Source organism: Buteo buteo, chromosome 10 (genome assembly GCF_964188355.1).
Source record: "Buteo buteo chromosome 10, bButBut1.hap1.1, whole genome shotgun sequence".
Classification (NCBI taxonomy): Eukaryota; Metazoa; Chordata; class Aves; order Accipitriformes; family Accipitridae; genus Buteo; species Buteo buteo.
Window position 1 is genome coordinate 45,059,185 of NC_134180.1, and position 13,836 is coordinate 45,073,020.

Sequence of the window (13,836 nt, forward strand, 5' to 3'; positions counted from 1 at the left end):
AGTGCTTTTTGGTGTGCTTCAAGGTCAGCTGTTTCTCTTTCCATGCATAGCAGGGCTCTCCCTTTGCCTTGTGCACCCAGAGTCTTCTGTCTGCCCTTGTCATCCCCTGATCTTGTCTTGGTTTTCCTTTTATTGCACCCCAAGAGCTCTGCATCTGTTCTCTTGTCCCCTTAATACTCTTCCCTCTTGGTGCACCTCTGAGCTCTTCCTTTAGCTTTCAGCAAGCTGCTGTGAGGATGTGGGATGCACCTCTGCTGCCCCAGCAGACCTGGTTGTCTCTTTGGGGGCTGGTGGCCACGGCCCCGCGTTCCCCATGGGCCGCAGCTGTAGGCCGGGGGTCGGGCAGGAAAGGTGCCTGGCCGGTGCGGCTGATGGCGACGGCCTCTTGTGTCCCACGGGCTGCCGCTGCGAGGCGGGGGCGGCCGCGGCCGCGCTCTGTCAGGGAAGCGGGGGTGGGGGGCTGCTCTGGCCGGGGCGGCCGCGCTCTGTCAGGGAAGCGGGGGTGGGGGGCTGCTCTGGCCGGGGAGGTCGCGCCCGAGCTGGTGTGGGACGGCGGAGCCGCCGCTGAGCATCAACCGCCAGCTGGGACGGGCACTGGCACTACGGCTGCAACCGCCGAGGCTCTAGGCGCGGGCGGGGGGTCCCCGCAAGAGCGAACGTCCCGGACGAGGCGACGCAAACAGCGGGGGGCGCTGGGGAGGCGCGCTGGGGCAAGCCGCGCTGGGGGCGGGGGGTGCCCCGGTGCCGTGGCGAGCCGGGTCCGCGGGGGCGGCCGGCACACGGTAGCCGTGGTGGAGGGAAGGGACGCGCGGGGGCGGCGGGGAAGCGGCATCGAGGGGAGCTGCTCGCCGTTGGGTGGGAGTAGTGCGGCGGGAGCCCTGCGTCAGGTCTGAGCGCTGCGCGGGGTGGGAAGCCCCCCGGGCGGTCGGGGGGGAGCGGGTTAAGGGACGCTTCGGAGCTGTGCCGGGGGCGTGGGGCGGCGCGGCAGGGGCCGTGCCGTGCCGGCGTTGAACCGGAGCCGGTGGCGGGGCAGCCCTGGGCCCCTCCGGCGGGACCGATGGTCGCGCTGCGGCCTCCGCGGGCGCTTCCAAGCGGGCGGGAGGCGGCGAGGGACGGAATACCTGCGGCGGTAAATCTGTCGGAACCGGGCTCCGCCGAGCGTGCCGGGAGGCGCGGTGTTCGGACGGACGGCTTCGGCGCGGCCGTGTTGTGCCCGTGACGTGCCGGGAGGTGTAGTTTTCTGTCGGGGTGGGGGTCGGGCCGGCCGTGTTGCGCTCTGTGGCACGCTGGGAGCTGTAGGTCCGGGTGTGCCTGCCTCCTCTACCCCGCGGGAGTGACTTGGGGTGTCCGTGCGTCGCTGACATGAGAGTCCCCGGCGATTGCCGGGAACGGTGGAGTTTCCTCAGTTTTTCCCAGCTCAGGACAGGGTTTTGTGGAAGTTGCCGGTCACTGCAACCGGCAGGAAGCAGTGCACGCAAAGACAATACAGTAACCAGAACTATGTGTACACTTACAAGGCTAATCTTGAGCAATATCCTTAGTTACCAACTAGCCGAGAGTGATGTGGTTTTGGTCCAATGGTGATTAGTTTTCCTTTATCTAGAGCTTTTATGGTTCGTTTGTCCAAATGTACGAAAGCATGCAAACCTAAAGATGAGGCGTGATTTCGCCTCAGTGCCTCTTCCCGAACATACATTCTCGATAAACAGTAAATGCTCAAATTAAATTTATGTTTCAAAGTCTACTTTGATAGGGTTTTTTTTTCCCTATCTCTGGCAGGACCAGGCATGGCTGTCCCCAGGGGCTGGGACCATCCCAAGTTGACAGCAGGGGTGGGGTAAGGCAGGCAGGGAGGCTATGAAAAGCTATGAGGACTCCTGGTAGCAGTAGCTTTGCCCAGGTTGGGGCTGGGAAAGCAGCTGCTGTGAGAAGTGGTGCTCCAAGGAGGGCCGTGCTGAGCTTTCCTGTTACAGGAGCAGAAGGAAAAGTCCCCAGGGAAACGTGAACAAACCCACACCAAGGACCCTACAATGGCACAAGAGACCCTGGAACAGCCCTTCACTCCCCACAGCAGCCCGAGACACCATGTAACCACCTCCCAACACCACCATGTTCAGGCACCTTTTCCTGCATGCAGAGAGGCTGCAGGAGGACCAGGCGCAGGTACAGAATGTCCCAAGTCACCTCCAAGCACCTACTGGAGCCACTTTTCTTTTCTTCACAAGCACAGGGTCTCTTCTTGCTGCTTCTATGCAGCAAGGTGCTCTGTGCCCTGATGTACTGTGTTGAGATACACCCTTCTCGCTGCCCTCTGCTCTGCCTGAGCATGTCAAAATGGGTGTGCCACTGAAAACTAGGCTAGGATGTCTTGGCTATCTGGTATACGACAAATAGGAGGGGGATTGAGGGGCAGGATATGAAAGAACACGTGAATGAGAAACAGCTGCCCTGGAAGCTTGAGATGGGGGCTGTGACTCAAGAGGTGTAGAAGTAGTGGGGCAAGATGATTGTGAAGGAGGTGTGTTGTAAGTGGCAGTGCAGCGGTGCAGAGCAATTTCACGCACGCTGTTGACTCCTGGCACTCTTGTTTTGCAGATGATGAAGAGGGATGTGGCAATTTAAGGAACGCTGTAGAGGATGTGACTTCTGTTGTGGATGGAATCTGATGCCCAGCACTGTGGAAGATAAGTTGAGGTGATAAAGGCTATTGGGGGAGGTGGTGCCTGGGGGTGGAGGGGAAGGGCAGGCAGACATGGGGGCTGAAAATGAGATCAGCAAGGAGGGCTGTTTGAGATCAGTCAGGTTTAGGCAGATAGAGGGCCCAAGGTCTTGCCTGCATGATGTGAGCATGTGTCAGGCAGGGCAGTTTCAGCCTGTGTCTGTGTCATAGCGTAGTCTGTGTTCTATGTCCTATACCTTGCTCAGGTCTTGAAGCCTTGTAGCTCTTTGTGCTAAAGGAGCACAGCACGCACTTCTGTAGCCATCCCAAGGGTCTCAAATGCCTCATGGCCATAGTGGCCATCAACCTCTTCTTGTCTTGCATTTGGAGTTTAAAGCGTGGATCTGTCTTGTGTCTTTTGCATTGTAGATGTTTCTGGACGGTCATCTTTGGCAGCAGTCCAGGCTGTGTCAGCAGCTCTTCTCTTGAGAGTTCTGTTTTCACAGGAGTTTCTTCCCTGTGTCCTTACAGTCTCAGCTCTTAGAGCCTGTCTCTCTTTACATTTGTTGCCCCAGTTTTGACAGTAGCTTTCTGTCACGGGCTGTAGCATTAGACTCGTCTCTGGGGCTGCCGTGGAGCATCCATACCATTGCAGCACCATAGGGTTTCTTGACCAGCAGTGTCTTCCCTTCAGGAGTCATCATTTTCACATGTGATCTTCTCATATCTTTTGATCATGTTGTTCATACTGTCTGTGTGCGCTGTCAGTCTGCCTGTGTGTTTGGGTTGGAACTATCCTGCATGGGGGGTGTAGCAATGGTAGAGTCAGAGGTAGTGTAGCAATACAGTGGTGAGGTAACATGTTGATCTGCCTGGTTAGTTTTGGCAGGGACTGTAGGGTCCATCTTGTGACAAGTAGCTATTGGCAGCTGTTGCAGAGTTGGTTCCATTGTGTTTGTTTTTTTCTCGGGTGTCAAGGTGGTGACCTGAGCCCTTAGGGAGTGGCTGTTTGCATGGTAGTTGAGGGGGTTTGAATCTTGAATGCTTCTATGTGTGGGGCTTAATGTTCTTTATTTTGTTATTGCAGGTTGTAGTTAGAACTTACTTGGTATTTGTAAATGGAGAGCTGTGAAGCTATTGGTCAGTGTCCAGGTGAGTTGCTTTATATTTTTTGCAGATGCAGAGGGATGAGCCATGTATCAAAGGGCGATGGAGGAGATGAGCGGAGGGCTGTAAGAAGGTGGGCTAGCATGTGTGTGTGGGGGGGAAGGAGCTGTTGTTGGCGACTATATGGCCATTTCTTTGCTCTTTGTTTTGAAGGTGTGAAGCAACATGGGAAGCAGGATGTCTGCACCAGAGCAGACTCAGGCAAGGTGAGCTATGACCAGTGAGCTGAAGTGGAGAGGTTTTTTTCAGGTGTCATATTGTTGTAGTTAGAATCATCCCCTGTTGTTTGGGTTTTACAGGTGGTACACAGGCTTCAGTGTGGCAGCCTGGAGGTTTGGAGTCACGGTGGTCGAGCAACCAAGGTAAAGGAGTAGGAGAGAGGAATTGTTGGAGGCAGGCTGTGGTTTTGGATGATATCTCAGTATGTACTTTTTCATCTGGCTTTTGCATGTGCCACATGCAGTCCCAGAGGGGCGAAGCCACGTGCCAGCAAGAAGTCTGAGGTGACGTGATTGTCAGCTGGAATGGAGTTGAATTTTAAAGTAGTATGAGGCATCTCACTTGTGCATTTCCCTTTGCTTTTGCAGGCCCTCTTCAGAAATGGCTGAGGATGTAAGGTGAGGCTGGGCAGGAGAGAAGAGAGGCATGGCTGGCGATTGCTTCTGAGCACAATGGTCTTTTTGTCACTTTCTTCTTCCAGGTAATGCTGCCTGCACCATCCAACTTCGGAATTGGAGCGGAGCAGGTGAGTGAAAAGCTGTGGTGCTTCTGAGGAGGGTGTTGCTGTGGAAGAGGTCAGTGTTGGCTGACGTGACAGTGACTGAAAGGAGTCTCTTCTTGCAGATGAAGAGGAACCTGGTACCTGCAGGAACACTCTACTTAGCAGATGCATTTTTTTGTCAAGGGTGGATTCTGACCCCCAGCTCTCTGAAAGCTAAGTTGAGGGGCGTATGTTATATATGTGCGGGGTGGTTGGGTAAGGGTGGCATTGCAGGGTGTGGCAGGCAGGGGGTTTAAAGTCAATGCTGTGGTGAGGGTTGTCTAGGATAAGTCACGTTTGGGTGCAGCTAGAGAGCGTGGGGTCTGTCCCACAGGATGTGAGCATGTGCTGGGCAGGGCAGTTCCAGCTTGTGTGGTGTCTTGTAGTGTCATTTGTGTAGTCTGTGTACTATACCATACTTTTCTTAGGTCTTGATGTCTGCATTGCTTTTTGCACTTGGCGAGTACCTCAGTAGCCATCACGAGGGTCTTGAATGTGTCACCTCATCAGCATGGTGCCAGTCGTGCGCTTCTTGTTTAGCAATTGAAGCTTGAAGTGTGGATCTGTCTCACGCATTTTGTGTCATAGATGTTTCTGGACAGTCATCTTTGTGGTGGCGATCCAGGCTGTGTCAGTAGCTTTTCTCTTGTCTTGAGCATTCACCTTCCACTGGGTCCTCTTCTGGGGTGTCTTCCTGTGCCCTTACAGTCCTGGGCCTTAGAGGCTGGCTACTTGTGCATCCATTGTCCTGGTTTTGGCAGTAGCTTTCTGTCATGGGCTGTGGTGTGTGACTCGTTTTTTTCTGGGCCTGCCATAGAGCATCGGTGCCATGCTGTTGTGGCACAGTAGGGCTTCTTGGCCACTGGCATCTTCCCTCCTCTGAGACTTGTTTGTTTTGCGTGTGTTCTTCTTGCATCTTATGGTCATGTTGTTTGCATGGTGTTGGCCTGTGTGCGTGCTTGGGCCAGAGCTGTCCTGGCTGGGAGTGTAGCAATAGTAGAGTTGGGACTAGCGTAGTAGTACATTCGGTGTGGTAATATGTTGAAGTGCCCAGATTGTTTTGGCGAAGACCGTGTGGTCCATCTCTGGGTGAGTAGCTTTCAGCATCTTGCACAGAGAGTTGTTCCCCTTTGTGTTTCGCAGGTACCAGGAGGGTGACTTGAGGCAGTAAGGAGTGGCAGCTGGTGTGGTACTTGAGCAGGTTGAATCCTGAATGTACCTAAGCTTGTATGTCTGCGACTTAATGTCTGGGTTTGGCTTTTTTTTTGCAGGCTATAGTTAGTTCGTGATGGTTTGTTTTTTTGGGTTTGTTTTGGGTTTTTTTGTTTTTTTTTTTGAAGGCATATGCAAAAGGAGGCAAGACCCTTTTGTCTTTTCAAGCTATCAGTCAGCTTCTGAATGAATGGCTTTATGTTTTTTCAGATGCAGAGAAAAGAGCCTTGGGCCACAGAGCAACGAGGGGAGCTGAGTGGAAGGATGTAAGAAGGTGGGATAGAGTGTTGTGTCAGACAGCAGGTGCTACTGTTGGCAGCTCTGACTATATTATAGCCTTTCCTGGTTTTGTTTTGAAGGTGTGAAGCAAAGTGTGAAGTGGGATTTCAGCACCAGAGCTGAGTGATGAAGAGAGGGCTGAGGTAGCAGTTAGTTCTGAGGTGTCATTCTGTTGACGTAGTTGTAATCATTCCCTGCTGTTTGTGTTTACAGGTGGGTACAGACCTCAATGTAGATGACTGAATAAACAGACCTGGTGGGTGAGTGGCCAAGGTGAAGGAGGGCGAAAGGTATTGCTGCAGGCAGCCTGTGGTTTTGGGAGCTATCTCAGAGTGTGCATTTCCTCTGTGTTTTTTGTTTGTTTGTTTGTTTTTCCAGATGCCAGTCTCAAGGGGTAAAACTGCACACTGATGAGTGGCCCAGGAAGGTGAGACGGTTGTTGGCCACGTTAGAGTTGAATTGCAAAGTAGTATGAGGCAACTCGGTGAAGTGTTTCCCTTTGGTGTTGCAGGTGCCTTGGAGGGCTCTCTTCAGAAATGGCTGAGGATTTGAGATGAGTTGGTGGAGATGAGAGGAGCAGCTGGTGGCCCCTGCAGAATGGGTGATTGCTTCCAAGCACAATGGTCATTTTATCTTTATTGTTTCCCAGGTGCTGTGAGAGCTGGTGGTCTCAACATCTGATTTTGAGAGCAGAGCAGGTGAGTGCAGTGACACTGTGCTTCTGAGGAAGGTGGTGTTGTGGAAGGGGCTAGTGTTGCCTGGCTTGCCAGTGGCTGCCACCGCTCTGTTTTGCAGATGATGCAGAGGAACCTGGCACTGGCAGAAGCATCCTGAGTAGATGGCATGTTCCTTGTTTGTTGTGGTTTAAACCCAGCTGGCAACAAAGCACCACAAGGCCGCTTGCTCACTCCTCCCCCTCAGTGGGATGGGGAGGAGAAAATATAAAGAAAAGCTCCTGGGTCAACACAAGGACAGGGAGGGAACACTCACTAATTATGGTCACGGGCAAAAACCAGACTCAACCTGGGGAAAAAATTGAATTTACTACCAACCAAATCAAAACAGGATAATGAGAAGTAAAATCAAATCTTAAAATGCCTTCCCTCCACCCCTCCCTCCTTCCTGGGCTCAACTCCACTCCTGATTTTCTCTACCTCCTCCCCACCAGTGGTACACGGGGATGGGGAATGGGGGTTGGGGTCAGTTCCTCCACATTGTCTCCTCCTTGGTGGGGAGGACTCCTCACTCTTCCCCTGCTCCTTCATGGGGTCCCTCCCACAGGAGGCAGTTCTTCACTGTCGTGGTTTAACCCCAGTCAGCAACTAAGCACCATGCAGCCACTCACTTACTTCCCCCCCACCCAGTGGGTTAGGGGAGAGATTCGGGGGGGGGGGGCAAGTAAAACTCGTGGGTTGAGATAAAAACAGTTTAATAGGACAGAAAGGAAGAAAATAATGATAATAATAACAGCAATAAAATGACAATAATAATAATAAAAGAATTGGAATATACAAACCAAGCGATGCACAATGCAATTGCTCACCACTCACCGACCGACGCCCAGTTAGTTCCTGAGCAAAGACTCCCCCCCCAGGCCAACTGCCCCCAGTTTATATACTGGGCATGACATCACATGGTATGGAACACCCCTTTGGCAAGTTTGGGTCAGCTGCCCTGGCTGTGTCTGCTCCCAACTTCTTGTGCCCCTCCAGCCTTCATGCTGGCTGGGCATGAGAAGCTGAAAAATCCTTGACTTAGCCTAAACATCACTTAGCAACAACTGACAACATCAGTGTGTTATCAACGTTCTTCTCATACGAATCCAAAAGGTAACACTGTACCAGCTACTAGAAAGAAAATTAACTGTATCCCAGCCAAAACCAGGACATCCCCGAACTGCTCCAGCGTGGGTCCTTTCCACGGGCTGCAGTCCTTCAGGAACAAAATGCTCCAGCGTGGGCTTTCCTATGGGGTCACAGCCATCTTGGGGGGCATCCCCCTGCTCTGGCATGGGCTCCTCCACGGGCTGTAGGGGCATCCTCTCCTCCTTCACTGACCTCGGTGTCTGCAGAGGGGTTTCTCTCATATTCCATTCTGCTCCCCTCCCCCACTGCAGGTTCCCCTTCTTAAATCTGTTCTCCTGGAGGCACTACCATCATCACTAACGGGCTCGGCCTGGGCCAGAGGTGGGTCCGGCTTGGAGCCAGGGGAGCTTCAAGCAGCTTCTCACAGGAGCTGGCCCTGCAGCCCCTGTCCCACTACCAAAACCCCACCACACAAGCCCAAAACATTGTTGAGGATGGATTCTGACCCTCCCCAGCAGTCTGAAAGCTAAGTTGAGGGGCACATGCTATGGGTAGAGAGGGGTGAGGTGGAGAAGGATTGCAGAGCAGGGCAAACAGGGGGTTTGAAGTCTGCGCCGTGGAGAGGGCTGCTCAGGATCAGTGGTGTTTAGGTGCAGACAGAGGGTGTGGGGTCAGTTGTGTACAATGTGAGTGTATGCTGGGCAGGGCAGTTCCAGCCTCTGTGTGTGTGTCGTGAGGTAGTTTGTGTAGTCTTGTATTCTGTGTCCTACGCCATATCTTCCGCAGGTCTTGGTGCCCACTGTTGCGCTTTGTGCTCGGCAAGCTCGTTGCTATTTTTTTCTCCTCTTCCATCCCACTGTCCTGCTTCCCGTCCTTGTCTCTCTTTCCCTTGGTTCTGCCTCCCGTCCTTTTTTCCTTTCTTGCTCCATCTCTCTGTCCTGCTTGCTATCCCTCTCACTCTCTTTCTGTTTCTCTGTCCTCCTCCTTGCCTTTCCCCCCATTCTCTGTCTTGTTCCCTCTTTGTTTTTTTTTGTTTTCTGTCACTCTGTCCTGCTCCCTGTCACTGCGTTTTCTCAATCCATCTCTGCCCTGCAGCTCAGTGCTTTTTTCCCTTCTCCAGCTACCTGTCCTGCTGCCCATCCTAGGCTTTTTCTCTTCCACCTCTGTCCTACTCCCTGTCTCTTCTTTTTGCCTGTCTTCCACTTTGTCCTACCTCCCTGTCCCTTTTTTCTCTCTCTGTATCACCTTGTCTTGCTCCCTGTCTTCCTCTGACAATCTGTGTCCTGCTCCTTGTTCCCACCCACCCCCATCTCCCATCCCTCTTCCTGTCTCTTTTCTCTTTCTATCCTTCTGCCCCAATGCTTCTTTCTCCACCTCTGTCCTGCTCCCTGCCCCTTGTTTCCTCTCGCTGTCCCTCTGTTCTGCTTCCTGTCCCTGGTTTTTCTGTCTTTATTTCCCTGTCCCACTGCCTGTCTGGTCATTTGTTGCTATACCTCCCTGTCCAACCAGCTCTGACTTTTTCCCTTTCTCTCCTCCTCTTTCTTGCTACCTGGCCCTTTATATTCCTCTGCCTCTGTCCTCTAGCCCATTGCTGTTTTTTTAAATTTTTCATTCTTGGTCTTTTTGTACCAATCTGACCCTTTCTTTCTTTCTCAATCCCTTTGTGCTGTTCCCTGTCCTTTTTCTCTCTCTGCGTGTTCTGCACCCTGTCCCTGTCCTCCATCCTCCTTTCTCCCCCCTCTCCTTTCCTCCCCCATCTCTCTATCCCTCTGTCCTCCTCACTGGCCCTATGTTTTCTTGTGCCATCTCTTTGCAGGGCTTCTCGTCCTTATTATTTTCCTTGATTTTTCTTCCTTTCTGACCTTATCCTTCTACCTTCCTTTCTCTCTCTGCTCCTCAGTCTTCTCCCTTGTCTTATTTTTCTTTCTAGTTCTCTCTCCAGCTCTCCTCCACTATTTTCTTTCTCCATTTCTCTGCTCTGCTGCCCATTCCTCTCTTTTTGCATCCTGCTGTGCTGCTCGCCATCCGTCCTTCTGTCCCTTCCTCCCTCTTTCTCTGTCATTATATTTGGGTCCCTCGTTGTCTCTCCAGGACCCATCTGTCCTGCTCCCCACCCGCCTTTTTCTCTCTGTCATTCTTTCCACTTCCCTGTACCTCTGTCTGCAATCTTGTGTCCCGCTCCTTGTCCCTCTCCGCCTATATATTCCCAGCTGTCCTGGTCCCCGTCCCTCTCTTTGCCTCTCTCTCCCTGTCCCTGTTTGTTCTTTCTTTCCCTCTCTGTCCCCTTGTTTTATTTTTCGCTTCCCAGCCCTGCGTCCTGCTCCCCATCGCCGTATTGAACGCGGAGGGGGCCGGGGGCGGTCGGAGGGGGCCGGGGGCGGTCGGAGGGGGCCGGGGGCGGTCGGAGGGGGCCGGGGGCGGTCGGAGGGGGCCGGGGGCGGTCGGAGGGGGCCGGGGGCGGTCGGAGGGGGCCGGGGGCGGTCGGAGGGGGCCGGGGGCGGTCGGAGGGGGCCGGGGGCGGGGCCGGGACGCCTGGGCGGGGCCAGCAGGGCGGCAGCGTTTGCCCCGGCTGCCGGGTTCCGCTCCGCTGCGGGAGCGGCAGCCGCCTCGGGGCGGGGGAGGACGGGGTCCGGGCTCTGCTCTCCCGGGGCCGGCGGGGGCGGAAGCTGCCCCGGGGTCGTTGCGGGGGAGGTTCGGGGCCGAGCCTGTGTCCGGCCGGGGGGGGGGGGGGAGCGGGAGCAGCCCCATCCCCATCCCCATCCCCATCCCCATGCCGTCCCCGGCTGCTCCTCGCTGGGTCCGGGCGGCCTCTGCCGCTCCCGGCACGGGTCGGGCAGCGGCGGCCCGGTGGGGGGGCTCCTGCGGCGGCGGGCGGGTCCCGGTGCCCGCAGGGGTGGGGAAGGGCCCCGGCTGCTGCCGGCGGGGGGTCCTGGAGCGGGGCTGGGCTGGGGGTGGCTCCCCGCGGGAGTGCTTCGGCTGGGGCGTTTGGCGTGCGCGCCCGGCACTGCCGGTGATGCCAGGGAAAGCGAGCCTGAAACAGCAGTAATGAAGCGGTGCCCTGCCTGTGCTGGGGCTGCCCCGCAGAGGCGTGGGGCCGGGCCCTCCGCAGGTCCCGAGCACTCCCGAAACTGCGTGTGGGGTCCCAGGGGTGCAGGGCTGTGGGGTGGCTACGCTCCCCCCAGCGTTGCCCGTGGGGACTGCAAAGGGGTCAGCTGGGTTGGGGGCCAGAAATGGAGACCCAAGCTTTCTGTTCCTGGGGCTTGAAAACAGGCTCGCGTGGCTGATTTGGGGGCTCGGAAACAGACCGAGCTGCGCGGCTTTGGGCCCAGAAACAGAGCTCCGGCCCTGCGTGTTTGGGCCTTGAGAACAGGCTCAGCAGCCGGGTTTTTTGGCTCCCAAATGGGCCCCGAGTCAGCCGGTGTGGGGGCCAAAAGCGGGAGCCGGCTTGGCTGGTTTTGCAGGCGGATGAGAGGCAGGTGGGTGGGAGGGTGTTGGGGGCTGTGGGGGAAAGCAGGGGGTGGGCAGGGGGCATGGACCTTCCCCAGATATGGGGGTCTGGTTGTGTCGGACCCTGAAATTTGGGAGGCCGGCACCCAGCAGGCTGAACTCAACATCTGCGATGGTTTCAGACCCCACATGCCCTCTTTGAGTCCAACTCTTCTTTCTGCGCTGCTCAGAATAGTCGTTAAGTAATTAATCGCCCAAACTAACGAATATTTATTTGGTGTGTAACTCTGATGTTTAATCCTAATGCTCCAGTTTTGACAGCAGTTGATATGCAACCTTATGGAAAGCCCAGACCGTTGCACGTAGCTGGAGCTTGTAAGGAGAAGCAGCTGAAATCAGCCGGAGCTTCAGTGCGGAGCTGGGGCTTCAAGGAGCCAGAACTGTAGCAAGCGGGAGCTGGAACGAGGCGGGGTGTCCGCTGTCTGGAGCGTGCATTAGCCAGAGGCAAAAGTACCTGCAGCTGTAACGAGCAGGAGGCGCGATTAGCTGGAGCGTCTTTTCGCTGGGGCGTCTGTCGGCCGGACCGCGCTCCCAGCACGGCCGAAGAGCGGCCGGGCGCAGGCAGGGCTGTCCGCAGCAAGCAGCTCCGAGCAGCAGGGAGGCGAGTTGTCCTTCTGCCAGCGGGGAGCCCGGCCTCTTCCCTCGGGCATGCAATCCACGCCACGCTCCTCTCTCTGCGTGGAGTGTCTCTCCCGGTCCGTTCCCGCGGGCAGAAGCGAGGTGGGGGTCCCCCGGCTCACCTGGGGCAGCCCCCCCCCCCGCGAGGGGACCCGGGCGAGGTGTCGTCATCCCCTCGGTACCGGGCAAGGGGGAGAGAAACCGGCCGGCGGGAGCTCCTGGGGTGCAGAGCCCTTCCGGCAGAATCCTCCCCTGTCTTTTCACCGTTGGCTGGGTGTGACAAGCAGGTTCATTTCTTTGTCTCCTCTTCTCCCAGTGTCACCTTCCGCGTCGCACGAAGAAAATCCTGCGTGGTTAATTCCGCTTGCTGCTCAGGTAATCGCACGTATCGGGCTGGGGGGGCAGAGAGAAACACTTGCGAGTTCGAGGGCACTACAGATGCTCCACGTTAAACCCACAGGGAAGGCAAATTTGCTGCCAGTGCAGAAAAGACGATGGAAAAATTGCTGTTAACAGATCGCGCCCTGTTCCTGAACTGGTCCCTTGATGTGTTTTTGTTTCAGGGGAAAGAATGAAATTTCCTGTCTGGTAAATTCAGAGCTGCCTGTTAGCTTCTTCAGGGTCGAGTGTTTCTCTTCTCTCTGTTCATACTGATTTTTATGGGCAAGTTGGAAATAGCCTTTTATTTTTTTATGTATAACTGAATTTTTAGGAATATGTGGTGTCCCTGTAGTTCATTTTTGAGCGCCTAGATGCCAGTAGAAATGTAATGAGTGAAACGTGATGGGAACTGGTACTTAAACTTGATTTTTATTTGTTTTTTTTTTTTTTTCCTTCCCCATTAAGAGTGTTGACGGCATGTTGTCCCGTGGGACAATCCCCATTCCGTTCAGCGGAGTCTCCAGTCTAGGACTTTTAAGTGAAAAAGTTTGTCCTTCCAAAAAGGGACTAGTCATTCCTAGGACCGAGGCATAGACTTGCAAGGAGAGTCGCTTAAGTACGTGATCGGAATGAAAGCCAACTTCCAGTTGATGTTGCTGCTGTTGGTCTTTGCTTTCATTGATTTCTCCACCGCTCCCTCATGGTTGGGAGCTCTGAATTGTAATGCTTTTCAGTCTCTAACACATTTCCACCCCTCCCCCCCCCCCAAAAAAAAGGAGAGCCAGTGTCTAAGAGTTAATTAGTTTCCTCACAAATGCGTGAGTAAATAAAATGTGAGTTATGATGATTAAAACCATAGAAATGACACCAGTCTTGCAGATCTGGACTATTTCTGAACAGGCATTCATCACACGCAGAAGTCGTCAGGGTACGGATCACCTGCGCTTCGTGCTCTGACAAGACAAAATGCTGAGGCAGGGATGAGCTCTGAAAGAAGAAGGAAAAAAAAAAAAAGAAGGATACAGGGTCACGGTTTTGTTTTGTTGTTGTTTGTTTTTAGAGAGTGCAATATTGACTGGTGCCAGCCTGCAGAGCTCTTCTGCTGCCTGACCTCTCCTTCTCTTTCATGGCTGTAATTGTCATTTGGATAACTGTAGAAGAGCAATTAAGTTACTTGCCTCTGTGAATGTGCTGGTAATACCAGGAAGGCAAATGCTTGAACCAGCAGTGAGTAACTTGGTGACAAGTAGAAATTCTGAAGGAAGAACAGCAGCAGCAACAGGAAGCAAATAGCAAGTGACCAAAAACTTGTGTGTGTCAAACGCATCAAAGCTTTCTTGCCAAATGTTGTTTGGCAATATGTTCCAAATGGCTTTTTTTGGTAAATGTAAATTCTCAGGAAGTTCAGGGTTGTGTGTGGCAAACTGTTTCCCTCTGCGTACACCTCC

The 13,836-nt window shown here is 54.2% G+C and overlaps 1 long non-coding RNA gene across 1 annotated transcript; it reads left to right on the forward strand.

Annotated features, from left to right (window-relative positions):
- Window positions 1-3,517: 3,517 nt before the first annotated feature.
- Window positions 3,518-7,476, forward strand: LOC142035340 (uncharacterized). The gene is made up of 7 exons (XR_012651868.1): window positions 3,518-3,811; window positions 3,980-4,032; window positions 4,126-4,188; window positions 4,414-4,443; window positions 4,527-4,571; window positions 4,670-6,775; window positions 6,873-7,476. It is a non-coding gene; the product is annotated as an uncharacterized LOC142035340 (long non-coding RNA).
- Window positions 7,477-13,836: the final 6,360 nt, after the last annotated feature.